The sequence below is a fragment of the Kogia breviceps genome, chromosome 6 (genome assembly GCF_026419965.1).
Source record: "Kogia breviceps isolate mKogBre1 chromosome 6, mKogBre1 haplotype 1, whole genome shotgun sequence".
In the NCBI taxonomy this organism is placed as follows: domain Eukaryota; kingdom Metazoa; phylum Chordata; class Mammalia; order Artiodactyla; family Physeteridae; genus Kogia; species Kogia breviceps.
This window is the reverse complement of record NC_081315.1, coordinates 120,169,290-120,181,011: the sequence shown is the minus strand read 5'-3', so window position 1 is coordinate 120,181,011 and position 11,722 is coordinate 120,169,290.

Genomic DNA, 11,722 nt, shown 5'->3' with positions numbered 1-11,722 from the left:
CTCAAGATTGCAGATCCCCTCAGTAACCTGGGTGAAGTGAGAAAGAAGCGGGTCTCTTGGGTAGCATCCTGCCCAGCTGGAGAACCCAGGCACTCACTTACATGCTCTCAGTCTTCCCTGTGAAAGAAGTCATGGCTGTGGGGGTCTTTCCTGGCACCGAGCCTTAGGAGAAGAGTGATGTGGGCAAAGTGAAACTGCTCCTCTTACCATCTTCAATGAATCTACTATTGGATTCTTCTGCTTCAATGGCACGCTGGGGTTTCTCTGCTGGACTCCTGGACTCCCACAAAGGGTGCTCTTATCCGTGGGTGACTGTAAAAGTCGATGTACTGTGGGGGGATGAGGGCAGAGAACTCCTATTCTGCCATCTTGCTGATGTCACTTCAATTATATTTCTATGTACTAGTAAAGAACAATTGGAAATTGAAACAAGAAAATAAGACTATGTACAGCATCAAAATATAAACTACTTAGGAAAAATTTAACAAAATATGGGCAAAATGTGCATGCTGAAAACTAGAAAGTATTTATGGAAACATTAAAGAAGACTTAAACAAATGGAGAGATGTATGGTACTCATGGATCAGAAGATTCCACGTTGTTAAAAATGTCAATTTTCCCCTATTGTGGTCAGCCTGCAGATGCACAATGGATCCCCTGCCCCGTCCAAAATTTGGATGTCAAAACTGATGATGCCACACATGCACCAAAAGGGTGTGAGATTATTATTCACATAACAGGCTTTCTGGGGAGAACAAGGCAGCCTCCCAAACGAGTGTAAAATGGCTTGAAAGAATGGGCTTAGGGTTTTATGGAGTTTAGAGGGTGGGGCTGGTGTGAGAGTTCCTTCCAAGGGCTGGAGTTTCATGCTTTTAACTTCCTGCTGGTGCCAAAGGAGAAAGCACCTAGGCTTTCTGGTCAGCTCATCCAGATGTGGGGCAGAGAGGCAAGGGACAGTGGAGGGGCTTCATAGCTGTCAATCATCAAACATCAAAAATGGAGTCAGACACTTTGTTAGATTCCCAATTTGATCCACAGACTTCACACTACCCAATTAAAAACCCTCTTTATCCCTGATAATTTTTTTTTCTGAAGTCTGTTTTGCTTGATTTTAGCTTTATGATGTATCCTTAATCTCAATGATGCTTGTCTGCTCTGGCTAAAGGATGAACCACACTCTTTAATTCACAAAACTTGAAAAACAGCCTTCTTAATGCACTTTAAAACACTTGGTTTCTGAGCCAAGACCAAAAAATTAGGTCTTCTTATTTAAAAAATAATTCAGTACTTTATTTGACGCATATTATGTAATAATACATACAATGAGGGTTAGCAACATTTATTGATCATTTAAAAAATTAGATTACTAACATATTTTGGCCACATAATAGTAGAATACTCCTGGTGATAATGATGCCTTATCACTAGAATCCAAGCAGATGATAACCAATTTCTCTGGAGTTATATGATTGGAAGAGATACAAAATAATGATAAAAATCAACATTAATACAACCCTGTGAACCATTATTTTTTACCAATTTTAATTCATGTACCCAAAATAGTTTAATTTGCTTAATTAAATAAGCACTAAAATTAAAATCATGGAAAATAAGAGGGGACTAAATCTCCCTAAGCAATGGAGCACTCATCACTCTTTTATTTTTTTACCTAGCCAAAAAAAAAAAAAAAACCAAACAACAAACAAACAAACAGAAAAAACCTGTCCACCCAGGAGCTAATCCATTTTCCACACTCATTATCATTCAGATGAGTCTTTTGTAAGACAAAGATGGCAGCATAGTTTTTTTCAGTGTCTGAGAACGCCTTTCTTGTTTGGATTGTACAAATAAAGAGGACCCTCTGGATCTAATTAAGAGATTTTCACCTGCCATCACTCATTCATTCAGTTCACAAACATTTATGGAACACGTGCAATGTGCGTGGCATAATGTTAAATAGTGTATTACACCAGGAATTATGCCAAAATGGGTCAATCATAAAACTACACTCTTAATTAATCTTGTGATTTTTAATGATTTAATTCTCTCATTCAACAGGGCCTTATTAACGACCAAGTGCTAGGCTAGGCACTGGTGCTAACAAAATGAACTCACAATCTCTGCTTTCACGTACTCATAATCTAATGGGGGAGGCAGACACATAAACAAGCAATTACTGCTCAGCTGAGGTCCCACCATAAAAGTTTGTGATGGTGTAATGGAGCCTCTGTGTGTGTGTGTGTGCATGCGTGCAAGTGTGTGTTTGTGTGCGTGTATAACTAAAGGGAAGTAGGAGGAGAAGAGTCAGAGAAGGTTTCCCGGAGGAGGTGAAATTTGAGCTGAGTCTTGAAGGGCAAATAAGAGCTTCCCAGGAGAGGTAGGGGAGGATATTGCAGGCAAAGGCAAGAGCCTCGGGAAACAGTTGTAGAAGGGCAGGCATACCTGGGGAACTGCAGTCAGGTGAGGCTGGGAGGATGTGGGACTACCTGGTGATAAGGTTGAAGAGAGGTGGAACAAGAGGATCATGTTGAGTATTATTTAGGCTGAGCCATAATGAACTTGTCAATATTAGACTATTTTGACTTAAAAAACAGTAATTTGATACAGTTTAAATGACATGATAATGATGAATAAGCATTAGTAAATAACTACATGAATGGAACCTATTACTGTTGTTGTTTTTGTTATTTGCATTTCCCACTTCTTCACACCCTGATTAGAACCGACTTCTCCAAAATATTTGCAAACGATGTGACAGACAGGGCTTATTTTCCAAAATATACAAACAGCTCATACAACTCAATAACAAAACCCCAAATAACCCAATCCAAAAATGGGCAGAAGACCTAAATAGACATTTCTCCAAAGAAGACATACAGGTGGGCAATAGGCACATGAAAAGATGTTCAACATCACTATCAGAGAAATGCAAATCAAAACTCCAACGAAGTATCACACCAGTCAGAATGGCTGACATTAAAAAAAGTCTACAAATAACAAATGCTGGAGAGGGTATGGAGAAAAGGGAGCCCTCCTACACTGTTGGTGGGAATATAAATTGGTACAACCACTATGGAGAACAGTATGGAGGTTCCTTAAAAAACTACAAATAGAATTGCCATATGATCCAGCAATATCACTCCTGGGCATATATCCAGAGAAAACTCTAATTTGAAAAGATACATGCACCCCAATGTTCATAGCAACATTATTTATAATAGCCAAGACATGGAAGCAACCTAAATGTCCATTGACAGATGAATGGATAAAGAAGATGTGGTACATATATACAATGGAATATTACTCAGCCATAAAAAAGAATGAAATAATGCCATTTGTAGCAACATGGATGGACCTAGAGATTATCATACTAAGTGAAATAAGTGAGAAAAAGAAAGACAAATATCATATGATATCATTTATATGTGGAATCTAAAAAGAAGATACAAATGAACTTATATACAAAATGGAAGCAGACTCACAGACATTGAAAACAAACTTACGGTTACCAAAGGGGAAAGGGTGGGGGGAGGATAAATTAGGAGTTTGGGATTAACAGATACACACTACTATACATAAAATAAACAACAAGGTCCTACTATACACAACATCGTAAATCAACTATACTTCAATAAAAATTTTCAAAAAAACGAAATGACTTCTTAAAAGCAAGACTATTCCCTGCATCTGGGGGGAGAGTCCGAGGTTACCTGCAGTTAAATGGCCTTGGCCACTAAAGTTAGTGAGAGTCGGGCTGGGGAAATGAATTCAGCAGGACTGCAAAGGAGAGAGAGTTTAGATAATAATCATAACAAACTTCTATCATTTACTGAACACCAAAATGTGCCAGCCACTGGGCTAGGTCCTTCACATGCGTTATCTCCATCCTCACAACATCACAAGGTGTGTCTTTTTACACCCATTTTTACATATGGAAACTCTAAGCTCTGAGAGGCTAGGTACCACTCTTCTAGTAAGTGGCAGAGCCAGGGCACATACCTGTGATTTCACCAGACTCTTCCCTTCAAGGAGGCCTAATAAGAGTGACTGCAGGTAGAACTAGAAGTGACCTCACCACCTGCTGATGTTTAAAAGTTATTTCCCAGAAGAGGAAAGACCAGAAAATGGGTGTAGCCCCAACCATCAGTTCAGTGCCAGAAGTTCTCGATTTTTAATTTTAATGTTTTTGGCTTTAGAGAGGTAGGAAGGGAGAAAGAGGAGAGGGTGCAGGAGATGAGGATGGTGGTCTATAAGAAGCAGTTTGGTAACATGGGAAGAAAAGTGAAGACAGGATGCTCTTTCCTCTCCAACCTCCCTGGCAAGCAACCAGCTGGCTCTATTTAACTCTTTGTTTACTGTAGCAAGGACAAAGAACATTCTGCTTAGTGAAGTCCTTCCCGACAACAGCTAAATACCAGGGGGAAAAAACTGTGTGCACATCATATAATTAAAACATTTTCCTTGATTTATGCTCCTAAAAATGTGCACAGGAAGGAACATACAATCACCAAAATACAACATCAAATCTGAAATACATTACTGGGAATGTATTTACATACATAGCTGGGAAACTTTAGACAGTGTTTTCATCACTTCGGGATGATGGTCCAGGGGAGATGCTGCAGTTCTCTGCAGCCTTGTAATCTCGAAGCCACCCAGCATGCTCTCACAGTGGGAACAATGCCTCAGGAGCCCATGTGGTCCATGAGCACAGCGTCTCATTTATTATCCAAGTGGCCTATTCTAGAAACCATCTTTTGGGTGTGCCTCTTCATTTGTTTCTTCTGTCCCACATGCTGAGAGTGATGACAAGGGTCATTTCTAGTTAATGTTGTGGACAGTGCACTTAAAGTGACCTTTCCAATTGAGAAGCAGCTATTCAGTCTGGATTTTTAAACAGTTTTCTCCAAAAAAAAAAAAAAAAGAAAAAGTTGGGTGTATTTCCTGAAAGGTCATACTTCTGAATTCAGACTTAGGTGCCTGTGGCTCTCTGAGTCTTAGCTCTTTTCACAAGAAACATGATGTTGCTAGTGTCTGAAAGAGAAAATAACTCTTGAGTTATTTTGCGGGAGCAAAAGGGAAGCGACTGTCAGCAGGGTGGAATATATATTTAGTCTTTCCAGTGGAAACACTACAATAAATACACAAATCACTTGGCAGTTTCTCTTCTCTCTTCTAGCAATTGCAGGAGTTAGCTGTACTGAACTATGAAATGCTTCCTGAAAACAATATTTTCTTGATGACTGGACTGATTTTTAAAATTTATAAAATATTGACTTTTCTGAAATACCTTTTTCAATTCACCATTTTAGCATTTGAGATACGCTCTGGTTGGTAAATGTTCTGAGCAAAACATTTTGGGCACATCTTCAAAAAATCACCAAAGAACTAAAACAGGTGACATATACCAAGTGACCAAAGCACTTAATTCATCTTGATCTGTCTTTTAATTTAATTTTTAAGTTGCTGACAAAATCTGGCATCTCTTCACATCCAGGGCAATTTGCAGGTTTCTGTCTCCCAATCATCAGCTACTGTGTTAGCCACTGAACAACAACAATGTGTTATTGGCCTATGTAGAACGGATCTTAAACAAAAGGCTTCTTTTTTATTGTTTGCATTTTTTCCCTTCCCTCTGGTAACCAAGAGTGAAATGTAATAAAAGCTGATACTTAGCAATGCAGAGTTTTAGAGATAGATGCCAAGTTTAATTAGCCTTTGTATGTGATCATGTTGTCTCAAGATGCTTAGGAATAATTTTTTGTTTGTTGACTGTGTCCTTGCTCAGCTCAGACAGGGCAGGGGCCGCGCTGCCGGGATGGAGTGAGGAGAGCAGGCAGGAGGGGATGAGCTCGGGTCTCTTTGCAGTAGTTGTCGAGGTCATGCTGAACTGCAGAGCTCTCACTAATATCCAGCTCAGCCTCACATCGTCTTCCTTGGTGCTCGTCTGAAAGACCTAGGGCTTTGGTATTTTAAATTGCCTTTGTCAGTACAATTTATGGCTTTGAGTCTTTGCACAAGGCATGTTTCAACGGCCCCAGGCTCCACTGCACTTAACCTTTATCTACACCCATTGAAGGACCTTGCTAACGCGTCCATGGTAGGGCAAAGAGGCCAGCCACTCAGATGATGCCTGTGTGCTGGTCGGGCCTGGCCTGGCTTCTGCACTAACGTGCCCCGGAGGCTGGGGAAGGGTACAGCTGGCCAGAGGCTCCCGTCCCTCATACACCATCCTCTCCGATGCAGGTGGCTCAGTGACTGCTGTCCAGCCCAAGGGAACGCTGCACACGATCCAGGTGCTCAGCCCAGAGAGAATGTCCCCTATTGAAACCACGTTGGGAACACGGCCCTTCAAAGCCAGTCTCTGTGGGTCCTTCTGTTATTTGGAAAAGACCATGTCAAATGTCTAACAAAAGTTTTTAAATAGTCCCTCTCCTTTTTGGTGATTTGTGTAGGAAAAGAGGGTTAAATCTGGTGTCTGTCCTTGGCAGAGAAAACTTACATATTCCAGCACTATCATTTATTCTTATAGATCATGTATAGAATATACAGGTGGATATAGATAAGTAATGTTTGAAAATTTAGTTAAAAGTAACAAAATAGGGCATTCTTTGATTTGAAACCCCATTGACTAGAAAAATGGTCTGTATTTTAAGGAAGGAAGAATTTGGCTTGGCAAAGTATGGGCAAAATGTACATAGTGAAGACATTTCTAACAACAGTGTTGCCTAAAATTCATGAGACCCTAAAAGGAAACAGAATTCTTTCTCTTTAACTTGTGTCATTTTCAGTGTATGGCTTAAATGGCAAAACACAAATTAAACTTGAATATCATTTTAAGTTAAATTTAATTAGAGAGAAATGAATTTTTCTCATGTTAACTTTAATTAATGCACTTATTTAATCTTAAACAGTTTGATACTTACTTGGGTCTTCTTCCTTTTGAAATTACTTTTGAAAACAAATATAACAGTTACAGATTCAATTATTTAAAAATACTATTTTGTGTAACATGATAAATGTTTACCTCAGTTTGCTAAACTAAAGGCTGTAATCCCAGCCTTCCAATTTGAACTCATTTCTGTATGAGATTCATTAAACATTTTATTACTGTGTAGATAACACAATGGAATAACAGTGTTAATAACGAGATACTGTAGCTGCTGGATTTGCAACCTACTCTCATGAAGCTAACTGCCTCAGGGCCAGCGGCTGCTCATTTATTTCACCATATTTAAATCAATTGCTAAGGCAGTCAGACAATAAATTGCGTGCCCATCTCTGGTAATAAAACTGGCATCTCAAACAGCAGAGGCTTGTACAAAGATTTAATAGCTCCTCCTTTCGGGATGGATTCTTCTTTGTACCATTTTTTCAGGGAAGGTGCCTAGATGTAAAGTAACATTCTTTTTCTGCCTTCTTGTTAAATTCTCTGATTACCACCGTATAGTTGAGTCCAACTTTTTCAGTTTCTGTAAAGCTCCCACTTACTGCTTGAGGGGAATTCTTTTGTCTGGGCAGCAGAACAAGATAACTGACTTAATCTTCCTAGTAACACGTGAGTCGCCATGTATCATTTTAATCTGCAAAACACTAGGGCTGAGTAGTGTCACATGCTGATTTTACTTTTCTATGAGAAAGTGACTCCCTGGTTCAATGATGGATTGCTTGTTCTCTTTAAACAACAGTCAAGATGGTGAATGCCCTGGGGTGATAGACAGAGTGTGCAATGGGAATGGGGGCCAATCTGATGGCCCGGTTCAAGTTCACCTGACAAAGCTGGAGCAGTCTGCAAGCAGCATTTGAGAAAGGATTATTCACACTGGCATTATAGTTTTGAATGCATTTTTCTCCTTGTGCAGCTGCAAAGCTCCCTCACACTGAAGGTTTATGCACCATAATAAAGAGATTTATTTTTTTTTCCTCTCACTCTCTCTTGCTTCTTACACTTTACACCTAGTTTCTACTGAACTGTTCAGGCAGAGGACATCTGTATAACCAAACTGCACAGAACAAGCATCATCCTCTAAACAATAGCAGTGCTGAAAGACAGTAACAAAAGCCTGACATTTTTGATGTTTGAAGGGACAGAAATTGTCTCCTTACGTTGAACTCAACTCCTCAAACTTAGCTTTTAAAATACTGTCATTTCACAACTCTACACACAAAAGATTATAATACAAATTAATTATTTAGTTCAATTTAGAAAAATGATAATGGAATTTTTCTAAAAATTACTTGAAAATTTCCTAATATCAATTTTGCTATGAGAAATTAAAGAATAGGGGGAAGAAGTTAGAAAAAAGTAAACACAATGAAGCAAAATAGTTTTCCTTATAAAAGCAGAGGTGGGGGACTTCCCTGGTGGCGCAGTGGTTAAGAATCCTCCTGCCAATGCAAGGGACATGGGTTCGAGCCCTGGTCCCAGAAGATCCCACATGCCGCGGGGCAACTAAGCCCGTGCTCCACAACTTCTGAGCCTCTGCTCTAGAGCCCGCGAGCCACAACTACTGAAGCCTGCGCGCCTAGAGACCTTGCTCTGCAACAAGAGAAGCCACCGCAATGGGAAGCCCGCACACTGCAACGAAGAGTAGCCCCCGCTCGCCGCAACTAGAGAAAGCCTGCACGCAGCAACGAAGACCCAACACAACCAAAAATAAATAAATAAATAAATGATAAAGTATTAAAAAAACAAAAAACAGAGGTGGGGCTGAGGGGAATTTTGCTTTTCTTTCCAACTTTCTCCAGCCTTCTGTCCATCCACTTATCTACCCACAGCCCACCTTATTGCAGAATGGTTTTCTGAAGGCTGGAGAGCTCAGACATTCTTTACTTCTATAATTAAGACATAAATTATTATTGCCTCTTGCCTTATTGTAGCAAGAGGTAGTTAGCTAATAAGCACTTACTGAGCATATGAAATACATAGAATTACCATTGATGTCTCATTCATTTACTCACTTCCTTAAACAAAAATGAACTAATTATCAACTGTTAAGCAGACACTATAATATGCAAGTGTGGGATGGGGGATACAAAGGGGCCTAAGGCTCAGTTTAGGCTAGTGAGACAGAGTCGCCTCCGAGTTGGCCTCCGAGTGGTCCCTGCCTCTTGCTATTCACGCCCTTTTGCTCTCCTCCCACACGGTACCAGGGTTGGTCTGTGCGACTAACAGAATATAAAAGTGATGGTATGTCACTTCTGAAGCTAGGTTATAAAAGACGTTGTGACTTCTCTCTTGCCCTTAGATGTTTTGCTCTGGTTGAGGCCAGCTGCCATGTTGTCGTATGGACAGGCCCACGTGGTGAAGAACTGAGGCGTCTGACCAACAGTCATCAAGCAAGATGCCTCCTGACAACAGTCACATGAGGAAGCTTGGAAGCAGAACCTTTAGTCCCAGTCAAGCTTTCAGATGACTGCAGTCCCACTGACATTTTGACAGCAACCTCAAGAGAGATTCTGAGTCGGCAGCACACAGCAAAGCCAATCCCCAATTTCTGATCTGTAGTAACTTTGAGATGGTAGATAATTGTTATTCTCAGCCTCTAAAATTTGGGGGTAATTTGTCATGAAGCAATACATAAATAATACGACAGATAATTATAATTCACCTATAGTGTAGATAATACGACACAAGGGTATATTAGCTTCCATGGTAACTGTGCAGTGATTGTTGCATAGTTATTTGGGGAGATCAAAGGAGGGGTAACTTACCTAGGTTGTGGGAAGGGAGAGAATGAGAATGAAGGGTATCAGGGAGGATTTTCTGAAGGTGGTGTTGGTTGAAGTGAGTCTTCAAGGATGAGAAGTTATAGGGGGTAATTGTCCCTGTAGGTATAAGCATGAAAACACTCACCAAGTGACAAAACATCTCTGTACAGGGGGTGGAAGGAGGCAGGGTGGACTACAAACTGACACCATAAGCAGTTCGGTGTTCCTAGAGAGTACATTACAAGACTGGTAGTAGCAATGGGCTAAAGGAGAAAGCACTATATGATTGTCCAAGTGTGGACTTCCTACTGAAAAAGAGAACTGTTTGAATTTCTTATTAAATACTATTTTTTGGTGTAAGTAATACATGCTTATTGCAGAAAACTTGGAAAATATAGATAATAAAGAAGAAAATAAAATTCCCTACCACCAATACACTAGCCAGGGAAAAACACAATGCACATTTCCATATATTGTATATATACTATTTTTTCTATTTACATATATATACTGAGATTGTGATCAATACTATAAATGCTACTTTATAGATTGCTTTTTTTTACTTTGAAGTTTGTATATTAATAAATATTTCTGAAAATATACAATTTCAATGGATGAATAATATTAGGCATATGGATAAATTATAATATATAACTATTTCCCTGCTCTTGAAATATTATTATTTTACTTTTATAAGTAAAGTTATAACAGACATGCTTGTATATAAACATTTGTTCACATTTCTGGTTATTTCCTCACTAGAGATTTGTAGAAGTACAATTACTGGGTCCAAGAATGGACATTATGTCAAATTTCTTTCCGTAAAGGCTGTCATAATTTATATTCCCTTCATCAGTTATAAGAGAGTTTCTTCCAACCTTTCCAGAATTATTACCTTTTAACATATTTGCGATTTGATGACTGAAAATAGTATTTCCTTTTTTTGTGAATTCACTATTTACACTGTCTATTTTTTCCTCCTCGTTTGTTAGTGTTTTACGGTGGATTTAAAGCAAGTTAATGACATGATAAGGTTTGTATTTCAGAGCGATCACCAGTGTCTCGGAGGATAATGGGGAGCAACACTGGGGTCACAGATCACGCGGACCTCAATTAGGTTCTGGTCATAGGGACAGAGAAGGAAATGAATTCAAGAAGAGCTAGAGAAGGACTCACACAGAGTCTCCTCACATTATTACCTTCATCCCTATTCACGCCCCTGTGCATTGCACTCAGGGCTCTGCCCTCTCACCTGTTACCATGGGTAAACTATCCGTGCTTTGGTCTAAAGCCATTCCCTCCATTTGTATAATGATTCCATCCCTCTCACCTACTCAACAGCACTGCACCAACAATTCTTTATTGTTTCTCCTGTATCATCATTTCTTCAATCTCTTCTGTAACTCTCCCATCAATATGCTGTAATTTCTCCCATTTACAAAAAAAAAATCTGTATCTCTCCTGATTCCACTTTCCCCACTACCTACCACACCATTCCTTTGTTCCCTATTACAGCAAAACACACAGAGGGTTCTATTTGCTCTTTCTCCAATTCTTTTCCTCTCTTCTCTCTTAAACCCTTTTGTGTAGATACACTCTAAGGTAAACCCCAGAGAATCACACGCTTGTATAATGCCCTCCCCTTGAATCTGGGTGTAAGTTGTGAGTGGCTTCTATCCATCAGAATAGACTCTTAATTAGGTTATGTTACATAAAACTCCCTCTTAACCTACTGGAAAGGAAAGAGATGTTCTCCTGCTGGTCTTGAAGAAGCTTAGCTGATGAGAGGCGCTGTGAAAGGGCCCCTTGGCAGGAAGCTGCAGATGGCCACTGGGAGGTGAGCGTGGCCCTCTGCCAACAGCCTACAAAGAAATGTGGGCCTCGGCCCTGCAACTGTGAGGAGACGATTCTGCAACAACCTGGTGAGCTTGGCAGTGCATTCTTCCCTTGTTAAGCCTCCAGATGAGAACACAGTCTGGCCAACACCTTGATCACAGCCCAGGGAGACACT